Source organism: Lissotriton helveticus, chromosome 5_1 (assembly GCF_964261635.1).
Source record: "Lissotriton helveticus chromosome 5_1, aLisHel1.1, whole genome shotgun sequence".
Lineage (NCBI taxonomy): Eukaryota > Metazoa > Chordata > Amphibia > Caudata > Salamandridae > Lissotriton > Lissotriton helveticus.
The window spans coordinates 890,754,482-890,769,732 of NC_136065.1; positions in this window are offsets into that span (position 1 = coordinate 890,754,482).

Consider the following 15,251-nt stretch of genomic DNA (forward strand, 5'->3'; position numbering starts at 1 on the left):
TCTATTACACTATGAGCACTGTAAATATCACATGAAATTGAAGTATATTTAAGTAGTTACATGAAGTAACATTAATGCTTTGAATTGCAAGAGCATCTAATGAATGTTTCACTTAGATAAATAAACCTGTGTTCCGGGTGAACACACTTGGAACTGTTTTGTGGTGAATTGTTTGTGTAAATTTAAGAATATTGATACTACTTTGACCCTTTCTCGAACGTATTGCCTCTGGGGAGCAGAACGCCCATTAGGCACCTGAGCATATATTATAAAAAAAATAGGGTTGGGGCTGCTCACCATAGGCATGGCCATGCTCCCACCCCACTGGCAGTGTTTCCCCCCACTTTGGGACAGATGGGGATGATTACCCACATCTTCCTGGGGCAGAAAGCCCTCTGGACACCAGGAAATTTGTTTAAAAATAACTATAGGGGGAGCAATGCCATCACCTCAAAAATGAGGCTGCCCCTGGGGGTGGATTGGATGATTACCCCTAATCTGTGTCTTAGTGTAACAGAAAGCCTATTAGACTCCAGGGCCTGATGTTATGCAGTATTTTGGGGGGAGGAGTGGCCTCCTTGTGCATGGGCCTGTGCTTTTCCCCAACCCACTGCCAAATATAGTTTTTGCCCCCCCAGGTGGATAGGGCTATTTCACCCTCATCTGCCCCCCCAAGGGAGCAGAAAACAGGAAGGATTTCAAAACAGAGCCAACACAAACAGAAGGAGGGGATGGACTACCACAGCAAAAAGCCATACCTCCCCCCATATGGGCACAAGTGTATCTATGTATCACTGGGGGCAGGTTGGAGGTTTGTTCCAATTGGTGAGGTTTCCCAAATATGTTCCTCGGGGAGGGTAGACTGTCCAGCTGACACCAGGGATTTTGCCTTATTGGGAAAAAGAAAGTGGTGCAGGTTTTGTATGCTGGTTCGTCCCATTTAGGATGGGGAAGTGACCCAGATAGATTACAGTGTAGTGGGATGGGCTGGGGTCCCATGTCCTGTGTCTGAGTAGAGGGAGTGAGGGTGCGCTGAGTCCCAGGATGCCCGAAACCCAGTTCCAGAGCCTGGTTGTTTCCATGAGTAAGCTCCAGGAGGAGGTTCTAGTCTCTACCTGGAGGCCATGCCCTGAGGTGGATCCCAAGTGTCAGGTGAGCTGGGGGGATTGCTTTAACAAGCGTTCCACCAGTTCTGGTGTCTGGCAGCACCACTCCAGTTGGGAGGGTGCATGAGTCCAGACAAAGGGGTGATGGGGGAAAGTCTTCAGTGGAAGGACCAGTGTGTCAGAGGTTGCAATATCTGAAGTCAGAGCCCCATACGACTGACCCTGTTGGGGTCACTTTTGGCCTGGGGGCTCTTTATGCTCCGTCAGGTGGACAGGAAGCTGGAGATCTCTGCCAGGCATACTCTTGTACAATTCATGAGGAGTGTGTTTCCTTTGGTGGGTGTTGATGTGCTCTCCTGGAAGTCCTGGCTTGACGGGCACACGTCCAGCCTAAGGGTACAGACCCTGGGTTGGCAGGCCTAGTTCAGGGTATCCCCTCTGACCTGGAGGAAGGGGTGACTGCTAGCAGTGCCCCTGCCCATTTGCCTTCTGGGAGTACTGCTCCAGGTGGGAGGGTGCAGAGCCCCAGGATGGGGGGACAGGGAGCCTCACCTCTAAACCCTGTCCAGCTTAAGGGTACATGCCCTATTCTGGTATACCAGTTGGAGGATAGCACTCTTCAACTGGTGGGAGAATTGTGCGAGACACCAGCCACAGGTGCCCTGACAATTCTTGAGTCTGGGGGTCATGCTCCAAATGGGAGGGTACCGAGCCACCCGAAGGATGACAGGGTGTTGGAGAGCCCACCCCAGCCTCCTGTCCAGTGTCAGGGTTCAGACCGTGGACTGGTGGGTCAGTGTCAGGATGTCATCCCTGACCTGACAGGAGGTAGAGTGGACAAAGGGTGTCAGGCACCTGGGGCTACTGCCCCCCACTCTCTGATGCCACAGAGGCTAGAGAGCACTGAGAGGCATGAGACCTGTCTCTCGTCACTGACAGCTGTCAGTAGCCGCTGTGGCTGGCGGTCCTGGTGGACAGAGTTGCCCCTGGGAGGGGGACAGAAGTCACACCACAGCGGTGGACTGGGTCACACCACTGTGTTGGCCAGGTTGGTACTGTCTGCCTGCTGGTACACATCTGTGAGCAAAGTAAGTTTAGGCGCTGCGCAGATGGGGCCTGCAGGTGAGGAGAAGGGTTCCCCATAGGTTAGCTTAGTGGGACCTGAGAGTATGGATAACGAGATCCAACTGGGTTCAGGGAGGCGAAGAACGGCAATAGACCCCTGCTGTTGCGGATAAGGTTCCATGTTCTATTACTCAAGCAGGGAAGCATATAGAGGAATGGATTTATCCTGGCTTTAGGCTGGAAGGGGGTTGTGTTGGAAATGGCCCTTTTTGCAGGGTTATCCCAAACTTTTTGCTTCTTCCTCCTATTTTTCCTGACCTGTTTTTTTGGCTTTAGGACTCCGGGCACTTTACTACTGCTAATCAGTGGTAAAGGGCATATGCTCTCTGTGTAAACTGTTATCACAGGACATATCCTTTACAATGCAGTCATTACATTGCACTACCTTTACAATGCAGTCATTACTACTCAACATCCTTTACATCGCATGCCATTACAATGCAGCCATTACATCACATGTCACTACAACGCATACCATTACTACGCATAACCATTACAATGCATAGTTTTTACCCCTACACTATCCAACACTTACAAACTGTTGCACTCACTGGAGTAGGAATAGTAATTTTTACCCCTACATGTGAAAATAACAACCTAGGCCATTAACAGTGAGCTTGTAATTTATGATAGAAGAGAGGCAGTAAATTCATCGACATAAAAAGTTATTGCTTTTTTATTAGTTCCGTGAAATTAACAAACAGAATTAAACATTATAAAATATGTATTATTAAAATAATATCCTATTCGTAAAGCAAAGTGCGATAAACAGTAAAATTCATAAGTTCATACAGTTATACAAAAAGGAAAATTTATATAAAAACACATAAGTGGCACAGTATTATTATCTCGACGCGCGTTTCGGCGACCAGCGCCTTCTTCAAGAGTAGCCACGTTCAATTAGATAGCAGAATAAAATAGTTTAATTAGCTTTTTTCTTTCTCCCATGAAGGATTAGATTTTTCTTATTCTTTCAATTGATTTCAAAATCGCTGATATTAGCTGGAGTAGTTCTTTTTAGCTTGCGCAGATTCTATTCATGTCTTCACAAATCTCATTTTTCTTGTGATTACTGACAGTCGAAACCTGACGTTATATTCTGTGTACGGAGCTCATCATGATATTGTGAGTGCCGGTCAGATAAACTGGGCTACGAAGTAGGACGAAAAATGGAGCTCCTAATGAAACGATTTCAAGAATATTCAGACAATATAAAATCTGCAAACTGCAATATTTAGAATTGCCACCTGGTCTGCAATCAAGGATACTGAAAATTCTCTTTTGATGTATTCTAATATTATGTATTAAACGGTATCCTCCTGATATGGCGGATATTCAGATATTCTCTTTTGGTTGAAAAATAAATACCGTTTAATACATAATATTAGAATACATCAAAAGAGAATCTTCAGTATCCTTGATTGCAGACCAGGTGGCAATTCTAAATATCGCAGTTTGGAGATTTTATATTGTCTGAATATTCTTGAAATCGTTTCATTAGGAGATCCATTTTTCGTCCTACTTCGTAGCCCAGTTTATCTGACCGGCACTCACAATATCATGATGAGCTCCATACACAGAATATAACGTCAGGTTCCGACTGTCAGTAATCACCAGAAAAATGAGATTTGTGAAGACATGAATAGTATCTGCGCAAGCTAAAAAGAACTACTCCAGCTAATATCAGCGATTTTGAAATCAATTGAAAGAATAAGAAAACTCTAATCCTTCATGGGAGAAAGAAAAAAGCTAATTAAACTATTTTATTCTGCTATCTAATTGAACGTGGCTACTCTTGAAGAAGGCGCTGGTCGCCGAAACGCGCATCGAGATAATAATACTGTGCCACTTATGTGTTTTTATATTAATTTTCCTTTTTGTATAACTGTATGAACTTATGAATTTTACTGTTTATCGCACTGCTTTACGAATAGGATATTATTTTAATAATACATATTTTATAATGTTTAATTCTGTTTGTTAATTTCACAGAACTAATAAAAAAGCAATAACTTTTTATGTCGATGAATTTACTGCCTCTCTTCTAACATAAATTACAAGCTCACTGTTAATGGCCTAGGTTGTTATTTTCACATGTTATATCCCTGACCTAGGAATTATTTGCAATTGGTCAATCAGGGGGTCCTTGTTGTTCTCATTCAATTTTTACCCCTATACCATTTACTAGAATTTCACTACACTAATCCACCACTAATGCTTAATGAGTTCTGGAGTAGCACGCTATTCGCCAAAAAGCACATCAACGCCTCGTCAGGGGTAGTAAGTGCTATATAAATGCAATTACAGTACAGTACAGTAAAAATGTGCCTGGTGTATTTTCCAATACTTTGGGAGCATCCTTGGTTAGGGCACACCTTTGGTTCCAATAACTGGACTCCTTTCAAAAATTGTTCCTTTTTCAAAACCTTTATTTTATTTCATGCTTTCATTGTATAGATCCTTTATCACTTTGAATTATTTCATTCTTTTTTTATGAACATATCATAGACTTGACATTCTTGTTGTCTTTAACTCATGCTCCAATGCATTTCGGGCATATGTGCCCTTCATCTGGGAGCTCTACAAACAGAAAGGATATAGCAGTTTGCTTTTTGATCACTTGATCAAGTGCGTTGCCAGTAAGCAAAGGAAAGTGGGCATATAGGAAAGAAAAGGAACATGGGGTAGCTACAAAATGTATTTCGCTAAAAAGAAAGGGGCATATTAACAAAGAACTTAAAATTCGTTCGTTAGTCCACCATTTTCTTCCTCTTACGTTACGTTTCGGTTCTTATTGGAGTCAACAAACTGTCGTATGGCCCCATCCCTCGTCTAGCGGCTACATAAAAAAAAAAATAACGAGATAGCCATTTATATATTTAGTTCTTCGGGTCTCTGTGTAATATAACTGGTGCTCATGTAAAGCGCTCCTGCAGTACCTTCGGCCCGAGTTCGCGCTATTTAAAACTACAAAACAATTCAATATATTATGAGGTAATACTCCCTATTCACAATTTAGTTAGGTCCTCTAAGCCTACTGACGATGTTAACCCACCGAATTAAGCAAATAAACAGTTTTTGAAAGTTTTTTTCTTTTAAATATTGAGTGCCTGCTTTGCTTCAGAGTTACAGATACATAATATTATACACAACCTCTCGAGGCTAGAGACGCTGTTTGCTTGCCGCCAGAGAGACCAAGGACATTGCCGCTTTTCACTCGGACTTTGGGACCACAGTGAGAGGATCTTTACACGGGTGAGCAGCGGGACTGCGAGGACCAGGGGGCCAAGTACAAGCTAATCGGCCACACCTGGGTTCTCTTCTCGCTCCGCCCCTACGCCCTTCTCAGTGCATCGCGGCCCCCGCTTTGCAGGAGCCACTCGAGGCTAGAGACGTTGTTTGCTTGCCGCCAGAGAGACCAAGGACATTGCCGCTTTTCACTCGGACTTTGGGACCACAGTGAGAGGATCTTTACACGGGCGTGCAGCGGGACTGCGAGGACCAGGGGGCCAAGTACCAGCTAATCGGCCGCACCTGGGTTCTCTTCTCGCTCCGCCCCTACGCCCCACCCCTTCTAGTCTCTCATTCTTCATTAGGAGCAACCCTGATGCGCACGCGGGACGCGCACGGGACCAAGCTCGGGGCTAAGCCCGGGCAAAGTGCGGGCCGTCTGAGGCCGTCCGAGGTTGACATAGGTTGTGTTGGGCCACCCCTTTTCCAATTGTGTATTGGTTTTTGAGGTTATAGAATTTTGTGTATTTAGAGTTTGTTAGAATTCCCCTATAGTTCTTGTTGTTGTAGTCCCGCACTAGGGTAGACATGTGTACATTATAAAAATGACCCTATGATCTGGCAAAGAAAGATTGGTTCAGGTATCGACATCGAATGGGGTGTTTACAGGTACCATTGATCACTTTTTCAAACGAACCACCTGTATATTGGAGAAAGAAATAGCTCTCGCCGAAAAACGCTTATCTACTGACTTGGTCACTGGGAAGCGTTCTTTCGTTAGGGAAAATTGGTCAAGCAGTTTCCCCAGTTCCATTAACCCAACTGGAACAAAGTGACATTAATGTAACGATCCCGGACATTGTGCTAGTGGACCAGGAGTTGGACGAGGGCGCTATTGTTCTGGACTCATCGTTAAGTAGTTCTCTATATAACAACCTAGTGAACATTGAGACAGATGACTCCGAAACCTCTGGTACTATATTGAGCCCCGAGCCCAAAACCCCTTCCTTAGATAAATCCCCCAAACATACATCTAGCAAAAGGAAACGGGAAGAGATAACTAGGAAGGGGGGCATTGCGAAGGTTTTGAAAACAAAATATACTGTAACACCTACGAAAGACACTGTAGCTCTTCCGACCAACTCCCCAATGAATATTATAAGTCACCCCCGATAAACGACGTTGAAGGTACCCTTATGGGTAAGATAGAACTAGTGGTTAAATCCCTACTTCTGCCGTTATTAGAACGGACGAGGCTGTTAAACGATAAAATGGACCAGATGGAGGCATTAGTAAGAGATAACTTGGTTATCCTGAAAAAGATATCAAATGCATCTGACCATGCAGGGGTTGCCCCATTCAGTAACCTGCAACAGCCAAATATTAATAGTGGGAGGACAGGACAATCGGCCAAACCAGTACCATTAATTTCCAAAGTTTCACAGCAGAAGGAGGGTACTGGTAGGCCAGAGAATAAACCAGTAAAAGATATACCTCGCAAAGAAGGTCCAGTTACTAAACCCCAGCCTGCCCCTAGTAGGTCATCCAAAACCACCCGTCCACAGGATCACGAAAATTTGGCTAGGAAGAATGCTTATCCCAGACAACAATGTGTTAATCTCCCACCGAGTCGGTACCATACACTATTATCTTAACGGGAGTGGTCCCCCTGGAGGAGGGGAAGGTGGAATCACCTCGGTACCTATATAATAAAGTACATTTCTGGCTCAACAAGAACCGAACACTTCCACCAATGTCCAAAACAGAGATTCTTAACGTTAGGAGAGTAGACTGGGTGGGTCATTGCCAAAAAGATCTAGAGGGGGACTGTATAATTGTTAGTTTTAGGGAGCCCTGGGTGGTGGACTTTATTCGTAGGAAACCAAGATATGGAAAGGTGGCAGACGTTCAAACATTATACCTACACTATTTTTATCCTAAACTAGGTATATCTAGTGACCATCCTTTCCAAACACCATCCTATCACAATAGTAGACCCAGAGGAAGATATCCCCCAATCTGGCTACATATCCAATGTTCTTCCCTCATCTCTCGAATCGATTTGCACCGCTTAGCGGTCTGGACAGTGTTGACTGACTCGTTAGGGGGGTAGCTGGCAACAATAGAGAGTTTAAAACAACTTGCAGATCAGTGACTCCTAACTCCCCTGAAGCATTGGGGTGGATAGTTGTACTCTAAGGGCCAGATGTAGGTAGGGAAAATTTACCGATTCTTATTTACCGAATTTTACCGATTCGGTAAATAAGAATCGGTAAATAAGAAGGGGGGAGATGTAGGAACATCCAGATGTTCCTTTTACCGGATCGGTAAAAATCGGTATTTACCGATTCGGTAAATACCGACCGGTAATGCCCATTCATTCCTATGGGCTTTGAAGCCCATAGGAATGAATGGGCATTACCGGTCGGTAAATACCGATTTTGACAAGGGTGCAGGGGGTGTCACTTTGACACCCTCTAGCACCCCCAAAAAAGGTTCGGGGGCCATGTGGCAGGCAAGGGCAGGTCTGCCTGTCATATGGCACAGGTGTGCATGCACACATGTGCATGCACACCTGAATCGGTATTTTACCATCAAATTGAATTTGATGGTAAAATACCGAATTTGTAGGGCTTGTGGGACTCAGAAGAGTCCCACCTACATCTCAATTTACCGATTCTGTAAAAATACCGGTCGGTAAATTTACCGACCGGTATATTTACCGATTCGGTAAAATTACCGAATTGGCCTGTTTCCTTCCCCCTACATGTCAAAATTCCTGACCGGTATTTGGCTACCTACATCTGGCCCTAAGATCCTGCACTGTCGATGATGCAATAGGGGGTGTACCAACTGGAGTCGTTCCAATTGGTAGCCATATGGTGATGGATCTGAAAGCGGGTCGCCGACAGATGAGAGAAGGAGGGGGCTCACAGATCCAATTTCTAACGATCTATCCGATCAGGTGCAAACCCTCAAGATAGCTTCTTGGAACATGTTTCCGCCGAGGACTGGGTTGAGCATTTCTCATCCCAGTTCTGTGGCTTGGTGATGGGAACAAATGACGCAGGGGAGAGAGGTCTGTCATCTATACCCAAAATCACTCGTGTGCCCCTAGTCTTTGATAATAATGAGGCGGTGAAGGCGTTAAGTTTGGTCCAAGCCGGTAAAGCGCCCGGTATGGACTGCGTCCCGGCCGATCTTTTCAAACATGATCTGGATAATTGGGCTCCATATATTACCACTTTAGCCAATGCCATCGCTAATGGAGCCAGGGTTCCAGATTCATGGAAAGGAGCTGAAATCCTCCCTGTTTTTAAAAAAGGCGATTAGTCTCTCCCAGGGAATTATCGTCCCATAAGCCTTATAGACGCCCTGCAGAAAGTTATTGCTAGAATGCTTTTGGGAAGAATCCAGGCTTGGATGAGTGAGGAAAATATCTTATCCCCGATGCAAGCTGGCTTTAGGTCTAGCACAAGCACAGTCGACCAAGTGCTCAGATTTACTCTGATATATTGGAAGATAGTGTTCTTCGGTGAGGGCACCATTTATGCAGCGTTTGTGGACCTCAAATCCGCGTTCGATTTGGTCCCTAGAGAGAAGATGTGGGCTGCTTTGAGAAAAATGGGAATGCCACCTGAACTTCTAGAGTTAACTATAAGGCTTCATGATAATAACTTTGCCAGAGTAAGATGGGGCAGACAGGACCAGGTGACTGAGACCTTCCCAGTGACTCGTGGTGTAATGCAGGGATGCGTTTTGGCACCAACCTTGTTTTTATTATTTATAAACCAAGTAGTGCAGTTCCTAGTAGATACCCCGACCGATGCACCAGTTTTGGGTGGGATAAAGTTTCCCCTCCTTATTTTTGCCGATGACACGTTGATCTTGGCAAAAACCCAGGTGGGGTTGCAGACCGCAATAAATAAATTTGTGGAGTTCTGCAAAATTAATTACCTTGAGATCAATGTATCTAAAAATAAATTCATGGTCCTAACAAAGAACAAACCATCGCGGAGTCAAGTTACTATGAATGGTACTAATTTAGAACAGGTAGGGGTTATGACCTACTTAGGGGTGGTCATAGACTACAGGCTACGTTGGAAGGAGCAGATCGAGGCCCTTTGTTTAAAATTCGCTCGTTTAGTGGGATGTTTAGTAAAGGAGCAGCGATGCTCCCAAACTAAAAGGATTCTGCCAGCATTAAAAATCTATAATGCAAAAATAAGCTCGGCTATCCTCTATGGAGCGGATTTATGGGGTACTGTGGATCTTGCTCCTTTGGCTAAAATCCAAAACAAGTTCTTACGCAGCTTGGTTGGACTTCCACAATCAACACCAACACTTCCCCTTCTGTTAGATATGGGCTGTCACTCCATCAGAGACCAGGCACTATATAGGATGGTAGCCTTGTGGAGACGCATCTGGTCTACTCCAGATCTATCTCTGTTTCCTAATGAGATCTTGGATGTGAGATCGATAATAGGGTCAGGAAACCTACCTTGGTTTCGGGATGTGAAGTCCATCCTACAAAAAATGGGCCTGAATCTACAGTGGTCAGACCCGGGAAACCAGGTGTTCCCGTCGAAAAAAGAATTTAAACTATTATACTGGGCTACTGTAAAAGAAGAACATGTCTTGCTCTCACAGTCCACAAACTTGACTGGTCTCTTCCTGCTTCATAAGGTTGACATCTATACCGAGACTTATTGGGATAACATTACCAAAAGTCTAGATAGAAACCTTTACCACCAGTTTAGAGATGGCACGTTACCTGTAAGGGAGTTTACAAACAAATGGCGTAGCCAATCAACCGTGTACTGTCCCTGGTGTAGCGGGCAAAAGGAATCCATTGGCCATCTCCTCTTTGCCTGCCCAGCCTATTCCGCACCCCGTCGCAGATGGCTTAAGCCCATTTGCAGGAGGATTAATTTACGGGTGTGTGAGGAAGCTCTCGGAGTTTTAAGATTTAACACCACAGAGTGGGTGTCTATAGGCATGGCTAAATTCTTAGGGTGGGCATGGACCATTAGAGCAAGGTACCTACCTGGTAATAAATTAAATTGATGAAGGTTTTATTTTTTTTTACTACCTTGTAATCTTGAATGAGTTTTAAATCTTGATTGAATTTCTGGAACGTCTTTTCGATACTATTTAATTCAGTTTTATTGTGTAATGAATTGCATTGTTAATGAATTGTTTTTTTTAATGATGAATTATGTATGTATTTTATTGCTGTCTTATATGATGAAATATTCGAAATAAAGACGTATGAAACTGAACTGAAACTGGATAAAGAACATGGAAAATTAAATGCTAAGGGTGCTTAGCGTTAATTTTTTTAACGCCCGCTATCGCTGGATAAAATCGCCTGGTTATCGCGTTATTAACAACGCTAACCTCCTAGGCAATAAAAAATCCAGCGATAGAGGTATTTTGGGAGGTTATCGCTGGTAATGCAGCGATAAAACTACAAGGAAAGGGATATCCTTGTTGAAAGCCCATGGTGGATTTAGCCATGTAATCCACCTCCTATTGGATTACATGGCTAAGTCTAAAAATTAGCAGATGTAAAAAAGCAGCGTTAACCGTGGTTAGCGCTGCTTTTTTTGTCTCTAACAGGGTTAGCGTGAAGCTTGATAATAGGAGAAATGTCGCTTAGCGACATTTCTCCCGTTATTTTGCACTGGAATACCCACTTTGCATCTCATTACAGAATCAAAGGGAAGCGTAGTGAAAAAGGGTGCTAACATGCGATTTTGCAGGTAATCACCCTGTTGTTGATAGGGCGATATTTTTATCTCTGCTTCTTTGGCTTTTAAAGCCAAAACAGCGGAGATAAAGCCCTTGTTAATATGCCCCAAAAGTTTTAAAAAAGTACTAACAAATGATATTATTATGGCTTGAAAATAATCTCAATCACTCGCTATTTCTCTGGGGTACAGCTCAGTCCAGTATTGTTTTCTCCTTTTCCCACACATAACGGCGACCATTTGTACGCAAATCAGCCATGGTTCTGTACCACTGGAACTGACCAGACCAAAATGCTAGCATTCATCGCCTCTGACCAGGAATAAAACCAACCAAAGATTATTTTCAGCCTTTTTGGGTCTCATCAGTGAGGTGCAGCTTTGAATTGCACTGCATGTCAGAAACATATGTCCTTAAATTCATGTTGCCAATGTAGCAATCACTGGCCTTAATCATCGCAGAATATTTTGACACTTTGGATGAAAATGGTGTGGTATTTTTATCATTTAAGCAATTATTGAAACATTACATTTCAAACCATTGGGAACCAAGGTCTTTGTAAAGTGTCTGGATAGTCATTAAGGTTGGACATGTGTGATCACTTTTGAATTAACTTCACATTTGGAATCTTAATATATGTAACCTCGCAACTTTCCACTCGTTCATTTTTATCATTACACTTCCAGACATATATGTCAAATTTGTACTTAGCTTCATTCAGAGACACATGGACACCAAACACTGACTTTCATGCAGTTTGTTCTGTTTATACGGTAAGTGACAAATTTAACTTTTCAAGTGAGCACTGCCCCCAGTCATACAAGAGAACCTGGGCTAAATGTGCAAAGGAAGCATAATGTGGTCTTAGTGATAAACAGCATTTTGACAAATCCCTTCATGTGCAAAATGACGGATGCACAAAGCCTCCCCTGAAGAAAGAGGGTGTGTCTAATGAGGCACGCATTACAAGACCCATGAATGTTAATAAGAGTGAGTCTGGGTTTTGTGTCTCATTGTTTATCAAAATGAGGACAGAGACAGAGTCCTACATAGAACTGCAATGTTCTGTGTCGTTTTACCACGTTCTCAGTGTGTTGTAAATGTGACCCCCAGTCTCTAAAAGGGACACGTTTCAGTCACAGTGCAATAATGAGTGGTGTATTGTGAAATGGAGTGGCTGCATGCAGCACTTGCCTGTCTCTCTGGTGCAGGCAGTCTCAGGACACCCAGCGAATTGTAAACAGAAAATTATATAGAAATTGCTTCTAACTCCCCTAATCATGTAGGAATCAACTTTTTTAGGTCGAGCCCTGAGCCAGCCCACAAGCGCTTCTCTCTGGTTGATCTGTGGTAGTAGAGTACGGAAGCGAAGCCATGCCCACCCGCCCATATTTTTCATTGGCTTCCGTCTTTTTCCTTAAATGCTGCCTTACGAATGGTTTATAGGCTTGTTAGTACCTCCTTATTACGTCCATGTCATCATTTGTATCCTTCCATGGCTACTGCTCTCATTACTTCGAGTGTTGCCCTGTATGTGTTATGTAGTTTGTGAGCACTATTTTCTTCCTGTGCCTTTTCCTCCCTCCCGCAGACTATGCCTTCTGGCCCGCCTGCACTCCCATTGTTCTGCCTTCTTGCCCCCATGCCCTCGCCCCTACTGTTTGCAATGCAATAGGTCTCGCGTAAATGTGAGTCCTTTTGCAGTGCAAATGCTTGTTTGACTTACTGTAGTGCAGCCCATACGCCCTTTGCCTGCCCACTAACCCACATTGCTGTATGCACCTCACTGGGCTGCCACATCTTCTTTTGACGTTACTGACACTTGGAGGCCAGTGGTGAAGGGCCAGGGTCCTTCTTGTGTGGCTTAATGTGTGTCCTGGGCTCTGTATGAGCTGGCCTCATTCCCTGGCCTTGGAGACCCCTCCTCCTGCACAAGCGCCCAGCCGACGATGATCCCTAGCCTGCGTGGGTTATATCCGTGGACACAAGATACTGCATTAGGTTACTTTTCCCTGGGAAACCCACAGGACACTGTGCACACATGCGGGAGACCTGTGTACAGGGCCTGATAGAACGTTGGTCCCTCTGAGGCACCTTTTTCTTCCTTCCGTGGCTGAATTTTTTTCCAGACGACATCACCACGAAGGCCTACTCCACCCCCACAAATGGTAACAGCATTTGAGGCCCTCTGAACTCCACCCCTCCACTGGTGATATGCTGTGAAGTCCCCCTCTGGCTGCGCTGAGGCTTATTGGTAACTGCTCATCTCCCGTACCACGATGGCCCATCAATGAGTAAAGCATTATACCACCTGATGCACATGCAGGCCTCCGGGGAACATCTCCCTGCTATGGCCCACTGATACGGGTCATAGTGGAGAGCCTTGATCCTTACTTCCAGGGGGGTGTTTGGTTGAGATGCACTGCACCGCCCCGCCATTACGAACTTCCTAAATCCTGGCATTCAAGCTTACCTTCCCGCTGAGTGACAGTGTGCTCAAGACCGACGTGCTGCGTTGCCCTGGGAATAAGCAGGAGCATCTACAAGCGGGTCTCGTACATCTACAGAGACTGTGGTAGTCCCTGACCAGCACCAGAAATGGCCGCTAACCATCTGATCCTCTGGCAGAGATCAAATCCTCCACTCTGCCCGACATCAGCTGATTGCAGCACTACCTAGCATGCGTGTGCCCTGTGTGCCTCAGGCAGATGACCTATGGCAATTAAGATTCCCTTATATGCCCTGGCGGCCAGGGCCAGACTGGGAACCCAAAGCAACCCTGGCAATGCTGATGGACCAGCCCCTCCTGCTGCTTTTGCTAATAGAGTCCGATACAGCAGCACCGCTGGAAAACCGGCCCTCAGTAACAACAAGAATTTGCAATGCAATAGGTCTCGTATTTGCGAGTGTTTGAGCTATTGGCATTGTAATTGACAATGCATTTTATCTATGTGTTGGTTTTTAAGACATAAATAAAAGACATTATCACTTACAAAGCCAATAGCTTAAACTCTCGCAAATGCGAGACCTATCGCATTGCAAATGCTTGTTTTAAAGTGAGATCATCATATATCCATTCCCTTTTGAGTTTGGTCAACAACCTTACTCTAGTGATTTGCAATGCGCATTCAAAATGTAAGGCAAATTTTCCAAACTTTTAAATTGAACTTTGCATTTATCCAGCCAGGAATTTCACGCTGCGTTGGATTTGTTAATGCAATTATCTTTGCACTTTTAGCCCATTTTCTTTATTATCAATAAAACCACCAGAGTTGATCAACTTCCTCCCATTACAATATAATACCATCTTACATGGTGTGAGGAGAAACATCTAAACCTGAGAATAGTCTCCTAGAGCAAACGTTAGTATGTGTTCTTGGAAGAAAATTTCTTTGGACGTGTTAGAGACTGATCTGAACAGCAAATTACCCGCTTTAGGTTGGAACATCAGCAGTCCACTGCTCTCATAAACATTTTCATTTGTGTACTCTAGAAGCCCTTTACGAATTAGTATGACAGGAGATCACTGCTGCAACAGAAAGAAATGCTATCCTTGGAGCACAACCATGACTGTGGCAATGACTGGGGAGCTACAATTGCATGTCCTCAGCTGCTGTGCCATTATAGTTCCTAGAGTTGTGCCCAGCTATATTACGATGGAAATCTAGAGGCGTGAAATATTATGACCAGAATATTGAGGCCGAAATATCAAAAGGTAAGTAATTAGTTTTTTTTATATATCTAGCTCCCCATATGTGTAACTTGGTAATATATATCATCATCATTGATGTGATGTGGTGGTGGTATATACACACAAAGGTGTGGAGTAAAGAATAGTAAATCTATACTAGTTCTTTATGCATTTTCCTTTCTGTAGTTTGTCCCTCGATATTCTGTCTACGAAATTCGAATACAAAGATATACCTATGCTCGATATTCCATTTATGATATTTAGAACCAAAAAAAGAAGCAGGATTGCAAAAACAACTCATTCTGCTCCAAGGAGATACTGCGGCGGCTCCTCTGCTATGGCAGAGG